This window comes from Schistocerca nitens, chromosome 4 (assembly GCF_023898315.1).
Source record: "Schistocerca nitens isolate TAMUIC-IGC-003100 chromosome 4, iqSchNite1.1, whole genome shotgun sequence".
Lineage (NCBI taxonomy): Eukaryota > Metazoa > Arthropoda > Insecta > Orthoptera > Acrididae > Schistocerca > Schistocerca nitens.
Window position 1 is genome coordinate 534,608,188 of NC_064617.1, and position 16,543 is coordinate 534,624,730.

The 16,543-nt window shown below is 44.0% G+C and overlaps 1 protein-coding gene across 3 annotated transcripts in view; it reads right to left on the bottom strand.

Annotated features, from left to right (window-relative positions):
• LOC126251967 (uncharacterized) overlaps positions 1-16,543 on the bottom strand; it is a 241,164-nt gene that overhangs the window by 71,012 nt on the left and 153,609 nt on the right. The window lies entirely within an intron of this gene.

Consider the following 16,543-nt stretch of genomic DNA (forward strand, 5'->3'; position numbering starts at 1 on the left):
GACTTGCAAAATGCTTTAGATAAGATATCTGTATGGTGCGAAAAGTGGCAATTGACCCTGAACAAAGAAAAGTGTGAAGTTATTCACATGAGTACTAAAAGAAATCATCTAAATTTTGATTACGCGATAAGCCACACAAAGCTGAGGGGTGTAAATTCAACTAAATACTTAGGGATTACCCGGCGGGGTCAGGGATTTTCTCTGCCTCGTGATGGCTGGGTGTTGTGTGCTGTCCTTAGGTTAGTTAGGTTTAAGTAGTTCTAAGTTCTAGGGGACTTATGACCACAGCAGTTGAGTCCCATAGTGCTCAGAGCCATTTGAACCATTTTTGAACTTAGGGATTACAATTACAAATAACCTAAACTGAAACGATCACATAGTTAATATTGTAGGTAGAGCAAACGAAAGACTGCGATTGTCTGGCAGAACACTTAGAACATGCAACAGGTCTATCAAAGAGACTGGTTACACCACTCTTGTCCGACCTATTCTGGAGTATTGCTGTGCGGTGTGGGATCTGCACCAGGTGGGACTGACGGATGACATCGAAAAAGTACAAAGAAGGGCAGCTCGTTTTGTATTATCGCGAAATAGGGTAGATAGTGTCACAGACATGATACGTGAATTGGAGTGGCAATCATTAAAACAAAGGCGTTTCTTGTTGCGACTGGATCTTCTCATGAAATTTCAATCACCAGTTTTCACCTCCGATTGCGAAAACATTCTGTTGGCACCCATCTACATAGGGAGAAATGATCATCACGATGAAATAAGAGAAATCAGGGCTCGCATAGAAAAATTTAAGTGCTTGTTTTTCCCACGTGCCGTTCGAGAGTGGAACGATACAGGTAGTTCATTGAACCCTCTGCCAGGCACTTTATTGAGAATAGCAGAGTAATCACGTAGATGTAGATGGTCGAGGCAAGCTGGCGGCGAGTGACGAATACTGAGACAGCAGAAGGCTGTGGCAGCACATTAGCTGGCGGCGACGGCGACATCGCTGACACAAGTCGGGAGTCAGCTCCACAGTGCAGCGAGGCTCGGGGGCTGGGCTAGCGAACACCACACACGACCCGTGTTGAATCAAGGAGACTCTGAGACAGGTGCAAAGTTAGAGGACAGCACACGCTGTTGTATAGAATAACGTAACCTAGACGTCAGATCACGCCATCTGAGGGTGAACGCTCAAAGTACGGCTGAGGTCCTCTTCGTTGGATGATGAGCAGCAATAGGTTGGGCAGTGGCTACTCAAGAGCGAGAAGCTCACCGTCTTTCTGAGGTACTCTCTCTTGGTCAACATCGGTGCTGGCATTCTATAAATCTAAACTCTTCCCTGTCTCCCTGTTTTCATACCTTTAAAATACACTGCCCAGTCACATTAATGTGACCACCTCTTAAAAGCCTGAATAATCACATTTGAAAAACGGACATTTGCGAGACGTGCAAGAAGAGAGCAACGAGATTCCTGGAAGGTACTGTCAGGGATGTGGAGCCCTGCTAACTCCAGCGCCGTGGCCAGCTGCGGTAGGGTATTCGGTTGCGGATCCGTGGCGTGAAGAGCCCGATCGAGGTGGTTCCACAGATTCTTGATCGGGTTTAAATTCTGGAACTTGGGTGGCCAGGGGAGCACAGTAAACTCATCCTAGTGCTCTCCGAACCACCCACGCATACTGCTAGCTGTGTGACACGTTGCATTGTCCTGCTGGTAGATGGCATCCTGTCACAGATAAGAAAGACTTCATGTGGGGGTGAACATGGTCCCCAAGGATAGATGCATGATTGTGTTCATCCACTATGCCTTCCAGAAAGTCGAAATGACCCAGGAAATGCCATGAAAACATTCCTCTGACCGTAACGCTCTCTCCTCCGACATGGACCATACGGCAATCGTTTGACGATGTTCATTTTCAGACGTTTCACGCCGTACACACCATTGTTGCACCGGTTTTGGATAGCGCCATGCATGGTATGCTTCAACCAAGGCGGGACACTTGCAGTTTACGAACTTCGCAATTTCTGAAATGGTTCCACCATTTCCCCGAAAGCCAATTATCATGTGTTTTTGGGCGTCATATAAATCTCTCCGTTTACGCATTACTACAACGCCTGCAATATTTTCAGCGTCCCCTAGACACACCTTATATACCCTCCACTGCTAGTGCTTCCATCTGCCGTCTCTGGCTGGTTATTACTCGTTTGACGTTGAACACATGCGCTGGTTACTTTAACGGGACTCGACCATGTATATGCACTATCTGTCCCATATTAAATGTGAAATAAAATACAAGACGTTGTTTATTTTTAGTATACATGACTTTTTCTTCATAATAAGCTCCTTGTGAATCATTACACGACTAGAACCATTGGAAAAATTTTGCGAAAGAATACTGATACCCAGCCTTTGAAATTGTCTGCAGTACCGTGGTCGTAGCCTTCCGAATATTTGAAATCATGTCGGAACGCATTTTTTTTACTGCCATTTTCAGTTTTTGAAATAACCAGTAGTCGCACAGGTACAAATAAGGCAAATAAGAAAGGTGTTCAAGCACCACTAGACTCTTTTGAGCCAACAAATCGCTTACCATTTCACTTTTGTGCACCGGTGCATTGTCGTGCAGCAGCCAGCATTTTTCTTGATTCCGATATTCAGTAGAATCCGAAAAATACTCTCCAATTGCTGGCCGGTGTGGCCGTGCGGTTCTAGGCGCTTCAGTCTGGAACCGCGTGACCGCTACGGTCGCAGGTTCGAATCCTGCCTCGGGCATGGATGTGTGTGACGTCCTCAGGTTAGTTAGGTTTAAGTAGTTCTAAGTTCTAGGGGACTGATGACCTCAGAAGTTAAGTCCCATAGTGCTCAGAGCCATTTTTGAACTCTCCAATAAACGATATGAAACACCCAAGTAGTAATCTGCATTCACCACTTGACCTTCAGAGTGAATTCTATGTGGATAAAACAGCAGTGTCCTGTCACGTCCTTTTTCCACATGCATTTTTTTTCGGTCTCAGAGATTCTGGAATTTTCCATTCCGAGCAACAATTTGTAATTGGCTTGTACTGAACATGTTTCCTCACCAGTTACGATGCAAGAAATGACATCTGAGTCCCTACCGGCCAGTTTTCCATTTCTCTGCAGCGTTCCACTCTGCAATGTTTTTGATCATTAGTAAGTGAGTGGAACAGATCTTCTGTTTGCCCAAATTTTCAGTTAGATTGCAATGCACAGTTGCTTTAGGGATTCAACTGAGCTCCTCAATTAACCTGGTAGATGCACAACGATCATTTAGAAGAATTCCGGCCACTTTTTCGAACTGTCGATGATGCTCCTGGGCGTGGATTATCTGCAGTGCTCTCTCTCTCTCTCTCTCTCTCTCTCTGTCTCTCTCTCTCCCATCACGAAACCTGCATACCATTACTATAAACAGTTTGTATCAAAAGCGTCTGTCGCACTTTTGCCCATTTTAATACAAAACTTAATCAGTGGAAAATGCTCTTATCGAAGCATAAAAAATGTAAATATCTTCCTTTTTGAAAGACTCTTACGGAAAAGCGGCGAACTAGCTTCCTCAATACTCATTCTCCCTCCCTCACCAAACATTTCGCCTGCGAATATATTCCCGCTCTCTTAAAACAGAATTTTCTAAACTCTTTTACTCAGTCTCTCACTGTAGTTGAGCCTTTGTCTATATATATATATATATATATATATCTCCTCAGTGTCTGTGTTTCTCCCACTGATTTACAATACGTCCCACTGCCACTATTTCCTCTCTCACTTGCATTGTCTCCCTTTGTCATTCTTTCCACATGCCACCATCTATCATACCTGGCAGCTCAAAAGTTCTGGGAGGTCCAAGTTATTTTCTCTCTACACCTACGTATTTAAGATTTCGGGCCAAAATGCGCCCTCCCCTTTCTCTAAGCCGGCCGAAGTGGCCGTGCGGTTAAAGGCGCTGCAGTCTGGAACCGCAAGACCGCTACGGTCGCAGGTTCGAATCCTGCCTCGGGCATGGATGTTTGTGATGTCCTTAGGTTAGTTGGGTTTAACTAGTTCTAAGTTCTAGGGGACTAATGACCTCAGCAGTTGAGTCCCATAGTGCTCAGAGCCATTTTAGCCCTTTCTCTACTTGTTAAAGTGCGTCAATCTAGGATGGTTCATGCCCTTCAGCTCTATGTATGATCTCCACTGATCTGCATTTTCCATTTCCACTGTCTTCTCTCTCATTTGTTCCCACGGCTTCTTTTTCCATCCATCTCTATTTCTCATTTACTCCACTGTGTCTCACTAACCATCAATATCTACTCCATCTTCGGCTCCCACTGCTATTGTCTTCATCCATCTCTGTTTTTCTCTCACTACAACATTCTCTCTCCCACCATCACTGCCCTCACTGCCTGCTCCCTCTTTCTCTCCCACTGGTACTCTCTCGCCCTCTTCCACAGTCTCTGCCTCTCTGATGCTCTCTTTCAGCACAAAAAGCGCGAATATGTCAAATGGTTCAAATGGCTCTGAGCACTATGGGACTCAACTGCTGAGGTCATTAGTCCCCTAGAACTTAGAACTAGTTAAACCTAACTAACCTAAGGACACCACAAACATCCATGCCCGAGGCAGGATTCGAACCTGCGACCGTAGTGGTCTTGCGGTTCCAGACTGCAGCGCCTTTAACCGCACGGCCACTTGGGCCGGCGCGAATATGTCAAAAATTTTTGCGAGGAAGGCGGAATGAATATTCAGGCATCTGGTTCTTCGCCTTTCTGTCAGTCTCTTTTAAAGAGGAACATATACGCCTTTTTTGTGCTCTGACGAGAGCACTTGTCCGCTGGTTCTTTTTTTCCTGTTATAGCAGTGTACGCATAATTTAAGTTTTTTTTTAAAAAAATTCAGTGTTTCTGGATACTTTGCTCATCGAACGTCCGGCTTATGATTTGCATCTTGAAAGAGTAAAAGTGTTGTTACCAATAATTCACTGAATTTGCAGTTTTTCCAGTGGTACATAATTTTTGGCAGTCATGAGTTCTTTTCAGACATGGAATATATTCCTATAGGCGTGAAGTTCACATTATACAGAGGCAGCGCTTCATAAAGTTTTCCTGGTGAAAAAATGCTGACTAAAAACATAGTTTGGTGACCTCAGAATCTTTAAGATGACTCTAAGAATCTTGCTATATGGTCACTACGTCAGTTAAAACTTCATTCACACCTCAGACCGGATATTTCGTGCGTAGTGTACATGCGCAACTACGGTAAATTTGAACCTCTGGATATCAGTAACGGATAACGACATCGAAAAATATTTCAAGGTCCCACGAGAACATCATCTTAAGAAGATACGGTAAAAATTTCGACGATTTGCAGCGAATATAAGTTATGTAAGTGGCTATCTCCACAAATTGTACTTTTGGAACCCAAAAACCACGCTTCTCTGGTGTATCTTGATAATGAATAAAGATTCTCGAGAACGGAAAAATGTGATAACTAGATGTACCTATGTCTAAAGAATGTACAGTTAAAATTTGAGACATTTGCTATGATTAGCTATTTAGATAATTGCGACCCACCGTGCAAAACCACCTAAAAATCGAATTTGAATGTTTTCTGCATCAGTACGGTAACTTTGAACCTGTGGGTTTCTGTAGCGGATACCGATACCGAAGAAAAGTTTCGAATTTTTCCGAGAATATCGTCTTAAGAATATATAGGAAAAATTTTGACGATCTGTCATGAATAGAAATTGCAGAAGTGGCCATCCCCAAAATGAAACTTTTCGTACACAAAAATCAAGGATTATCGGGATTTCCAAGAGAACTTTTGAAGAAATAAGACTTTTATATGCCGTCTGAGGTACACTCTAGACCACACCTAATGCAAACGAACCAACCGATTTGCTGAATATGATAGGGCCAGAAGAAGAGTGTAATGTTTAAATTTTGATCCTTTACAATATGTCTGTTCTTGCGATTGGTATGCAAATGGTCGCTAGGACAAGCACTATCTAAAACACTTGACCCGTTATCTCTGTGATCGATAGAACCGGAAATATAACTCGCTGAAACATGGCATTTTACGTGCGGCTTTTTGGAACGTATTGGTACCGTGCATTGTGGTTCAGGGATCGATGTTCGCACATTGCTCCAATTACTTCGAAACATGGAAGTTTGAAACATGTTGTTACTGTTCGTTTATTACGAGCAGTCTACGATCCCAACGCTGTTAAATTTAAAATGGAAGACAGAGCGAGATAAGTCGGGGCAGCAAGGGCAACATGCGTTGTTGCACTATCTTGTTGAAGTTGTCATGGACACCAGCCGTAACATGTCAGAAATGTAACGACAGCTATCCAAATTACTAGGTAGTATAATAATCTCGTGTGACTAGGGCCTCCCGTCGGGTAGACCGTTCGCTAGGTGCAAGTCTTTCGATTTGACGCCACTTCGGCGACTTGCGCGTCGATGGGGATAAAATGATGATGATTAGGACAATATAACACCCAGTCCCTGAGCGGGGAAAACCTCCGACCCAGCCGGGAATCGAATCCGGGCCCTTAAATCCTATGTCGCGCTGACCACACAGCTACCGGGGGCGGACACCAGGTAGTATATGGGAGGCTATTTTCAAATAGTGGCAAATAAGATAAATAAATATTTCGCTATTAATTGTGACAGTCCTGTGTAACACGACAACTTCCTACTCTATAAATAATAATGAAAACAACTGAGTAACTTCCCCTACTTCAATGTTGTTTCGTTTCATTTACCCGCGAAGCACTGTCTATGCAGACTGCAGCCTTTATCAAGTCGCTGACACAGTTCCCCGGTGTGTGCAGTATTAACTGTTGTCTGTAAGCAGCCAGATTCCGGAGGCGCGTGTTCTGGAACAGGGGTGTGGCTATATCCTCTCTCCGCGCCGTCCCACTTTGGGCACTGGCAGGCGGCTAACTAGATTTGGGATGCCGTGCGGGCCGCGATACGGCGCCGCAGCCGCCTCCGCCTTCGCCTCCAGCTTCGCCGCCGCCGTCGCGTCGCCGCCTCCGAGGCCCGCAATTAGGCCCGCGACGCTAATGGCGGCCGCTTGACGCGCTGCAGATCTGGCGCGGATTATCGCGGATTCCGCTCTGCCGGGCTGCCACGCGGCAGCGGGCGGCAGCACCGAGGTAGCGCCGAGGTGCCCGAATGCAGCTACAACAGTCGCCCCGTATTCACCGCTGCCCGCTAAAATTACAGCGCCAGGAAGGATTGCAGTTATGCGTATACAACATAGTAGGAAGAACACACGATTACATTCGTGGGTGATTTGACGGTATGCACGGTGTGAAATATAGTACTAACAATCGCACTAAACCAGCTGGTCATCGAGGAGGCGAACTGAGGTTGAATGATACAGATACGTCATTTAGTTCCGTCACCTCGATGCTTGAGATCATCAATCGCAGTGGCTGGCGAGTGGTTGTTTTCATTGGGTAGCAGATCTGGAGATCGTGCTGGCCAGGGAACCAAAGTTGGACACTTCTGTATCGAGATAGCTCAGGATAGCAGGGGAAACATGAAGTCTTACGTTATCCTGTTGGAAGTTGTCACAGACAACAGTCTTAATACGTCAAAAAAAGTAGCGGCAGCTGCCCATATTGACAGAGGTGATAGTATTGTACACCCAATAGCATAACATACCTTCATGCCAGATCCTGGACCTGTTTGAGGAAGATGAATGCAGCCTATAAGAGGCAGTCAAATGAAAACAAGGCAGATGGAGTAAAATTGAGTAAACTGTTTAATACTTCATTAGTAATCCCCATAACTGTTACTATGCTCATACAATTATGAGACAAGCTGGTCAATGCCTTCATGAAAAAAACTTCGTGGTTATGTACGGAACCATCATTGTACTCAGGCGTGCACCTCCACGTGCGAAGCAAATCGACTGCCACGAATGGCGTTCTTTAGGTCTCCAGAAACAAGGAAATCGCATTGGGAGATTTCGGGAGGACGTGTAACAGATTCCCAGAGAAACTTGTGCAGAATACCTGAAACAACAGGCCCACATTTTGCCAAGGTTGTTTCGAGTACGCTGCAGAAGTTTCGCTGGAAAGCCTTTACACATCCTCCATACAGTCCCGATGCGATTTCCATATTTTCGGTTACCTAAAGAAAGACGTTCGTGGCCGTCGATTTGCTTTGAACGGAGAGGTGGATGCCTGGGTACAGTCCTGGTGCCGTAGGCAGCCGCAAACATTCTTCCATGAAGGCACTGGCCGTCTTGCCTAACAGCGGAGTAAATGTGTTAGTAGTTACGGCGACTGCTTTTGAAACAATATACAATTACTTACTGAAACATCGTAGCAGATCGAGACTCGAACTCGGGACGTTTGTCTTTCGCTGTCAAGTGCTGTATCGAGTGGGCTACCAAAGCACAATTCACGATAGCTACTCACAACTTCACTTCCAACACTACTTCATCTACTTTCCAGGAAGTTTCATATCACGCCACACTCCGCTGCGGATTGAAAATTTCGTACCATGACGGAAGAAATATTTCGACATCAGCTGGGGTCGGACACTGAAATCCGAGGGCTATTCGGAAAGTAAGGGACGATCGGTTGCGAAATGAAAACCACATTGAAGATAAAAACTGTCTTTTTTATTTTTTTATTTTTTGCAACCGTTAGCTACACATTCCTGCTGATCCACTATATAGTTGCCGCTGCGACTAAGACATGTATCGTTGCGTTGAACCAACTTTCCAATACCTTCGTCATAGAAAGCAGCCTCCTGTGCTTTCCGACAATTTTCTGCGCTGGACTGCAGCTCGTTTTCTGTGCCAAAATGCTGCCTTCGTAGGCAGCTGTTCATGTGAGCAGAGGTGAAAATCACATGGAGCCAATCACGGGCCGTATGGTGGACGATCAAACACTTTCCATCAAAAACGCTGCAGGAACGTCCTCAGTACCCCATCAGTGCAAGGCCTAGAACTGTAATGAAGTAATCGTATGAGAGCTGCGTTATGTGGGGTTGCATTAAATCAGGCGAAATCTCTCGGCAGGCACTCATACTTGACGGGAGATACTATTTTCTAGGCATTTTAGGCGCTCATCGTACGCTTAGAACTGAGAAGAGCGACGTGACGCTATCTACGGGCATCGTCCAACGCATTTGCGCAAAGTTTCATCCGAATTTCACTGTGGTTTCCATTTCGCGATCGATCGTTCCTGACTTTCCGAACAGCCCTCGTAAATCTAGTGCCGCCAAGTGAAAATTTGTATAAGACCAGGACTCGAAAACTGATTACCCAGTATTCGCCAGAGGTAGACTTGACCATTTCCGCTATCCTAGCATGCTTCCCGTCTCACCCAAATTCCCATATGTCGCACACAACGTACGTAGTCTTCCTCGTCCATTGTCCCTATTGCTCGCAACCTCACCTGACTCCCTCAAGAGGTCGCATAAAGAGTCTATCCATGCTGAAGGTATCATTATTCGATATCGAGGCAGATGTACAGTATTTATTTATGCGTGTCCGAAAAAACTGACACCACACAAAATAAGTTTCATTACAGTCTTATTTTCACTTGACTCCCCTCACAGCAACTTTAATTCTTTTCGGAACCATCGCATATGAATACTTCTAATACGATGCTGTACGCAGAGCTAGGACTACTCATTGTCGTCACCGTTGTCGCTGGCCGCATACTGTCGCCGCGTCTAAGGAAATCGCAGCAAAGGTCGCGGTGTTGACAGTCTGCGTTACTTCAGGTATTGTCGCACTGCTCGTGTGGATATCTGAGCCAATTTTGTGCCGTCTCGAGTGTATTGATCGCCTTTGAACATCTCTGCACGTTATCACCGACCAACATGCGTTGCAGGGTCAGCTAGGAGGCGTGGCGGTGGCCATACGAAGATGTTGCATTTCGTATCAGTGACGGGAGAGCTCTCTTTGAGTTTCGGTCGCTAGTGAGACACATGTCTACGCTCCAGTGACTTCAGACAGCAATTCAGTGGGTCAATGTGTGTTCAGCAGTGCCGTAGTGATATCTTACGTGTACAAGTTGCGTTGGTTGGAGTTACCGAAAGACTGACAGATGTGCGGATCATGTTTCCTGGCTACGATCTTCAGAAGGTTAATCGTTTCTAACTGTAGTATAAATCCATGTCTCTCTCATCATCACTGTGGTCTACTGGAGCGAATCAAGTTCCGGTTGGCCGAAGACGTACCCAGCGCTGTATTTAGCTATTAGACGCCATTTACAGACTGCAGAAATTCGGCCATTGAAGTTGCCCACAGGTTCTGCGAGCTGATCTGGCTCTCATCGAGAAGTCCCTCGGCTGTATTCATAAGGGCGAGAATCTACCATACACTATCCTGTACCACTACTTGTCATTTCCTTTCCTGTTCCATTCGCAGATAGAGCGAGGGGAAAACGACTGTGTATGCCTCCGTAAGAGGCCTAATTTCTCGTACCTTTGTGGTCCTTACGCGCAAAGTATGTTGGCGGCACTAGAATTGCTCGCCAGTCAGCTTCAAACGCCGGATGTCTAAATTTTCTGAATAGTGTTTCTCGAAAAGAACGTCGCCTACCCTCCAGGGATTCCCATCTGAGTTCCCGGAGCATCTCCGTAACACGTATTGTTCGAACCTACCGGTAACGAATCTAGCAGCCTGCCTCTGAATTGCTTACATTTTTCCACATTTAGCGCTAGCTGCCATTCATCACACCAACTAGAAATTTTGTCTAAGTCTCCTTGTGTCTTCTTACAGTCAATCAACTTCGACCACTTACCTGCACACCACAGCATCATCAGCAAACAACCGCAGATTGCTGCCCAACCTGTCCGCCAAATTATTTATGTACATAGAGAACAACAGCGGTCCTATCACACTTCTCTGGGGCACTCCTATTTTTTAAGAAGTCTTCGAGCAATCAGGTATCTGCGAACTTATTCTACATGCTCGCACCTTCGTTAACAGCCTGCAATGGGGCACCGAATCAAATGCTTTCCGGAAATCTAGAAATATAGAATCTGCCGTCGCCTCCATCCGTAGTTCTCAGTATGTCATGTGACAAAAGGGCGAGCTGAGTTTTCCATGAGCCATGCTTTCTAAAGCCGTGCTGATTCGAGGAAATAAGCTTCTCAGTCTCAAGAAAATTTATTATATTGGAACTAAGAATGTGTTCAAGGATTCTGCAGCAAACCGAAGTTAGGGATATTGGTTTGTAATTTTGCGGGTCCGTTCTTTTACCCTTCTTATATACTGGAGCCACCTGCGCTTTTTTCCAGTCACTTGAGACTTCGTGTTGGGTGATAGATTATAAATGCAGGTTAGGTAAGAGACCAATGCCGTAGAATACGCTTCGTAAAATCGAATTGGGATTTCCTCCAGACCTGGTGATTTACTTAATTTCAAATCTTTCAGTTGTTTCTCAACGCTAGGTATGCTTACTACTATGTCGACCATACGAGAGTCTGTCAGATTGTGAAATGACGCTGCCGGCCGGTGTGGCCGAGCGGTTCTAGGCGCTTCAGTCTGGAACCGCGCGACCGCTACGGTCGCAGGTTCGAATCCTGCCTCGGGCATGGAAGTGTGTGATGCCCTTAGGTCAGTTAGGTTTAAGTAGTTCTAATTTCTAGGCGACTGATGACCTCAGCTGTTAAGTCCCATAGTGCTCAGAGCCATTTGAACCATTTTTTTGAAATGACGCTATGCTTGTACGTGAAATTTAAACTTTGGCTTTCGTTTTGCTATCTTGAACTGCCACAGCAGACTGATTAATATGCATGTGTTCAACGCATTTGGCGTGTAATAGTGTATTCAAAAGTTAGTGTTTCTCCGAACCAGAATCTACTAGATGCTTTGTTTTAAGTTATGCAAAAGAGATATGTTGCTTTTCTTATAAGTCATCATATTGTCTTGAGTTTTCTTGTAAATGGTTAGCAGGAATTCCCGTTGTTTACTCAACAGTTTTTATGCTATATGCTGTGTTTTATACAACGGTTTTCTGTCCTGACATATCAGTTCGTTTTACTATTTTTTGGTAAATGCTTTTAATATTTCTGCTGCTGAACAATTGTACAGTCACTGGCTTTTACGCTACCCATTGTGCTCTATGAAACTGTTCTGTGTTCAGATACCATTTAATTTTTACTAGTTTCATTGTAAATGTCTTTATCATGTCAGCTTCTGTACGAGAATAGTTTTGATTCTATACTGTTTTAAGCTTTTGTTCTGGTCTTCGGTCATACCCCCATCATAGCAGTTACATCAAATTAAATCACTTTTCTGTTTGGATAATTACTTTGTTTCTTGCCGATAAGTTTAGTGTGAGGATTCGTTTCCTTCATATAGGCTTAGCTTAAAAATTATATTTGTGATCCTTTTACAGAGTAATTTTTCTCTGTTTTAGTTCTATTATTTAACAGTTGAATCCATAAGCCAAGGCGAACACTCAACTGGCTCGGAACTCTTAGGATGAAATTGTAAAAACTAGTACTACGCAAAAAAAAAAAACAAATTAACGTCTTTCATGTTATTCTGTTCAAGTTTTCAAGACAGCGTTGTACAGCTGGTTCTAATAGTGTAAATGATTAAAGATTTATATATTTTGCTATTGTAAAGTTTTTTAAAACTAAAATTTGAAATAAAGACTTGTTAAATTTGATTTCAATTAAAATTTTCTCGGTAGCCTAATACCAGCCGCTCACCCAAATCCTTGCAAGCAGTACTTATATTGATGCAAACAAGCCCATTTCCTAACTCAAGGTACATGACGCTGATGTTCGATACTGCGCGACCGAAAGGTCAATATTCCTGTCTTCTCGGGCGACAGACGCGTGGGGTAGCTAAAATACTACACAACGTTGAGTATAGCCCTTGTAAAACCATCGATTCCACATTCACATGACAGGCATGGGATGCCGTCCAACACGAGCAATAACGCAGTGGGGTGAAACACTGCAGTCTCTAAAGAACTCAACCCTGCTGCTGTGAAATTCTAGCACGTGGCGGTAGACTTTTTCCTTCTTACATGACACGTAACACGATTTCCCCACGAACAAAGACGTAAATGAAATTTCAGCATAAGAAACCTTCTGCGTAATCTTTTCTTATATGTGTGTGTGTTACGTGTTATGGAGAGGTTTCCTGTTGAAATTCGAGAGAGTGCTTTCCGAGAACAGATGGTCTACATATCGCTCTCTTCGATATACTTCTCGAGAAAGAACTACATAGAGAACATCAGTGAGTTTAAATCTAATACAGAGAAACAGAAAAAAAATTATTGTCGGAAGGACCGACTCTGAATATAGAAAGTCAAAACAATCTTTGGTGAAATTCAAAGTAAGTGTGGTAATATTAAGAGTGCGATGGGAATTTCATTGTTAAATGCAGAGGAGAGAGCGAGTAGGTGGGAAGAGTACAATGAAGGCCTCTTTGAGGGAGAACAATTGTCTAATGACGCAACAGAAGAAGACACAGGTGTCGATACAGAAAAATAACTGAAGTAAACCGACAATCACTTTTTGCATGCACCATTCGCGAACGGAAAAGACGGGTGGAGGAAAGGGGGGGGGGGGGAGAATATAGGTTGCAAATGTACCCTCCATGACTTGTGGAGATACAGATGTAGATACTACATAAAAAATGTAGATGACGTTGCGTCTACCTACACTATATGGCTGCACTGGAATAGCAGTCACTTGCTTATCGAAACATGTATTACATTTCATGATTATTTAACTTTCTTGCTTGCAGCCAGCGCGGTGTTGCAGTTTTAATGTCCAGCAGCGTAGCAAGCTTTTTTTTCGGTTTCTCATGTGCGAGAGATCCACCAGAGAGGTAAGCCCTCGGCGATTGAGAACGTGGCATGGAGAGGTCAGGCTTTCGTATATTCCGGTAATCTGCCCCTGAACGGGTCCCGACACACCACTTGTCTCCACACTAATCGATGGTAACAATCTTTTGGTTGCTGCATGAAGGTCAGGCATAGTTAGGTCGTTACCGTCTTATTGTAATGCTAGGATCACTTGGTTGGCACTACGGATCCCTAAAACTTGCACCGCAAACATTGCGGAAATGGAAACTGCTGTTGATGTGCGGTTCTCACAGAATAGACTGGTGGACAGGGGTGGTATTGTTATCAAATAACGAACAGTAATAATATCTATAAAGTGTATTTTTTGTGCGAAACTAGACTTTTTACATGTAACAACTGGCATTCATAAACTAAAAGTAGGGGACATTAGATTGTCAGTGGTGTTTGTTGCAGGATTCTAGTGCGTGTCGTTTACGAGATATCGTATTTGGAAAAGTTTCAACACCTTTTTTTTGTGCCATTCACCCAGCGTGGTTACTAGGTACGTTGTTGTTATGTTTGCTTACAGTATGCATATGTGTTCCTTGAGTTCACTGCGACTTGTTAGTCAGTTAGTGGGTGACAGTCCAAGCAGCAGATTGTGATTGGACGGTGGAACTGACCAAGGCAGAAAAAGCCGACATGCTCATAGTGTATGGAGATGTAGGAAGAATGCAGTTCGCTCTTGTACAGTGCATGCGGCAAGAAATCCCAATAAACGTCAACCATCTCGTCAATTATTTGTCAAATTCTTCAACTAGAAACGTGAAAGTAGTAATATAAACCGCCGAAACATGCACTATTGTTCTGTTGACTATCTCCGTTGGCTTCGTCAGGAGGAACTCCAGCGTCCAGCCGGCCGTTGTGACCGAGCGGTTCTAGGCGCTCGTGTCTGGAACCGCGCGACCGCTACGGTCGCAGGTTCGAATCCTGCCTCGGGTATGGATGTGTGTGATGTCCTTAGGTTAGTTAGGTTTAAGTAGTTCTAAGTTCTAGGGGACTGATGACCTCAGATGTTAAGTCCCATAGTCCTCAGAGCCATTTGAACCAGCGTCCATGGATGTAAACGTGTACTGTGGAATAGTGAATCATCAGCTCCCCGTTTTTATTTGACGGAACCCTGAATACGCACAAGTATCGGAGCCTCCTGACTGACCATCTTTCACGGATGCTAGAAGACGTTACTCTGCCGACTAGGAGGCACCTGTGGTACCAAATTGATGGATGTCCAGCCTATAGTACACGAAGCATTAAAGCATGTCTTCCGAAATTGTTTCCAAATCGTTGGATTGGACGCAGAGGACCTGTACCTTGCTGGCCCGTTCCCCGGATATGACGGCTTTGACTTTTCTTCTGAGGGAAAGATGAGGACAGCTGTCTACAAGAACCTACAAACTATACCCGCTGATACGAAACGACGTTTTACTGCAGCCCACTCGAACATCTCGGCCGAAATGCTGGAACTTGTGCAACAGTTGTTCCATACCAGACGATGCGTGTATTGCCGCTGCCGGCGGTCACTTTGAACACAACCTGTGATGGTCAGTTCTCTCGGTACTGGTCAGAATCAACATACCCAGTGTATGCACTTGTGCTGTTCTTCAGTGCGTGCTATCACAGGTTTGTACGAGTGTCGCTATCACAACTTTTCAAAGTACAATATCTCATAAACGAATCGCACTAGAATCCTACAACAAACACCAGTGACATTATAATTTACCCTACTTTTGCTTTGTCAATGTCCATAGGTATTGTTTCATTTAAGAAGTGTATGTGTGCACAAAAAATGCACTTTCTACGTATTATTACAACCTGTTGGTTGGCTACAATACGAGCCCCTGATTACCAATCCTATAAAAACCGCACATCAATAGCACTTTCCATTCCGGCAGTGTTTGCGATACATGTTTTAGATGATTCATCCTGTATAGTACGAGTTAATTCAAAGTTTCAGACAACGTGTAAGAATGCTGCTAATGGTCACTACATATGTTACGAACCTGTCGCACGAAATAATTCTAATAATAATTTCTGCTATAGTCGATGATGGTGGCTAACGTAATTAGATGAAACATGTTTCTGCAACAGAGATATTAAATCATAAAAGGCGAATAAAGCATTTTTATCTTAATTTCTCCATTCGTCGCCTCCTCGAATTTTACTTTAGCTGACACTAAAAATTAGTGGTTTACCAAGGCTTTCGACCAATAGCAATACTGTATTGCAGCATAAGTGCGCTTACAATTTCGAAAATATGCAAACAGTTATTACAACACTGATCACTACTGAAAGAAGCAACTGGTGACAAGTTGTTCATGAACTAGTATCCCAGGAATTTTCTACCTACAAGTAAAAGTTGATCTCCCCTTTACTCCTTGCTGTCAGAGAAATGGGTGATAACTCAATGACAGAGCATTGGCAGCGAAATCAGTTTTTATCTGCCGCGTGGCTTCGGTAGGCATTGTGGACTACCGTTAGTTACTTCTGTGAAAGCACCGATAAAAATACATTAAATATTCTCGTTTTGGATTCGTATGGCGAAATCATCAGCCATTTACATTTGTTCAATATCCATAATGGTACGTTAGTTATTTCTTTCGTGGTGTAAGATATTAAAACAACGTATACTGTCACATAAAGCCTTCGTAGTTGTTGCGCTTCATAAATACAGTGCCTGTTACACTTCTTCTGTATAGTAGCCACAA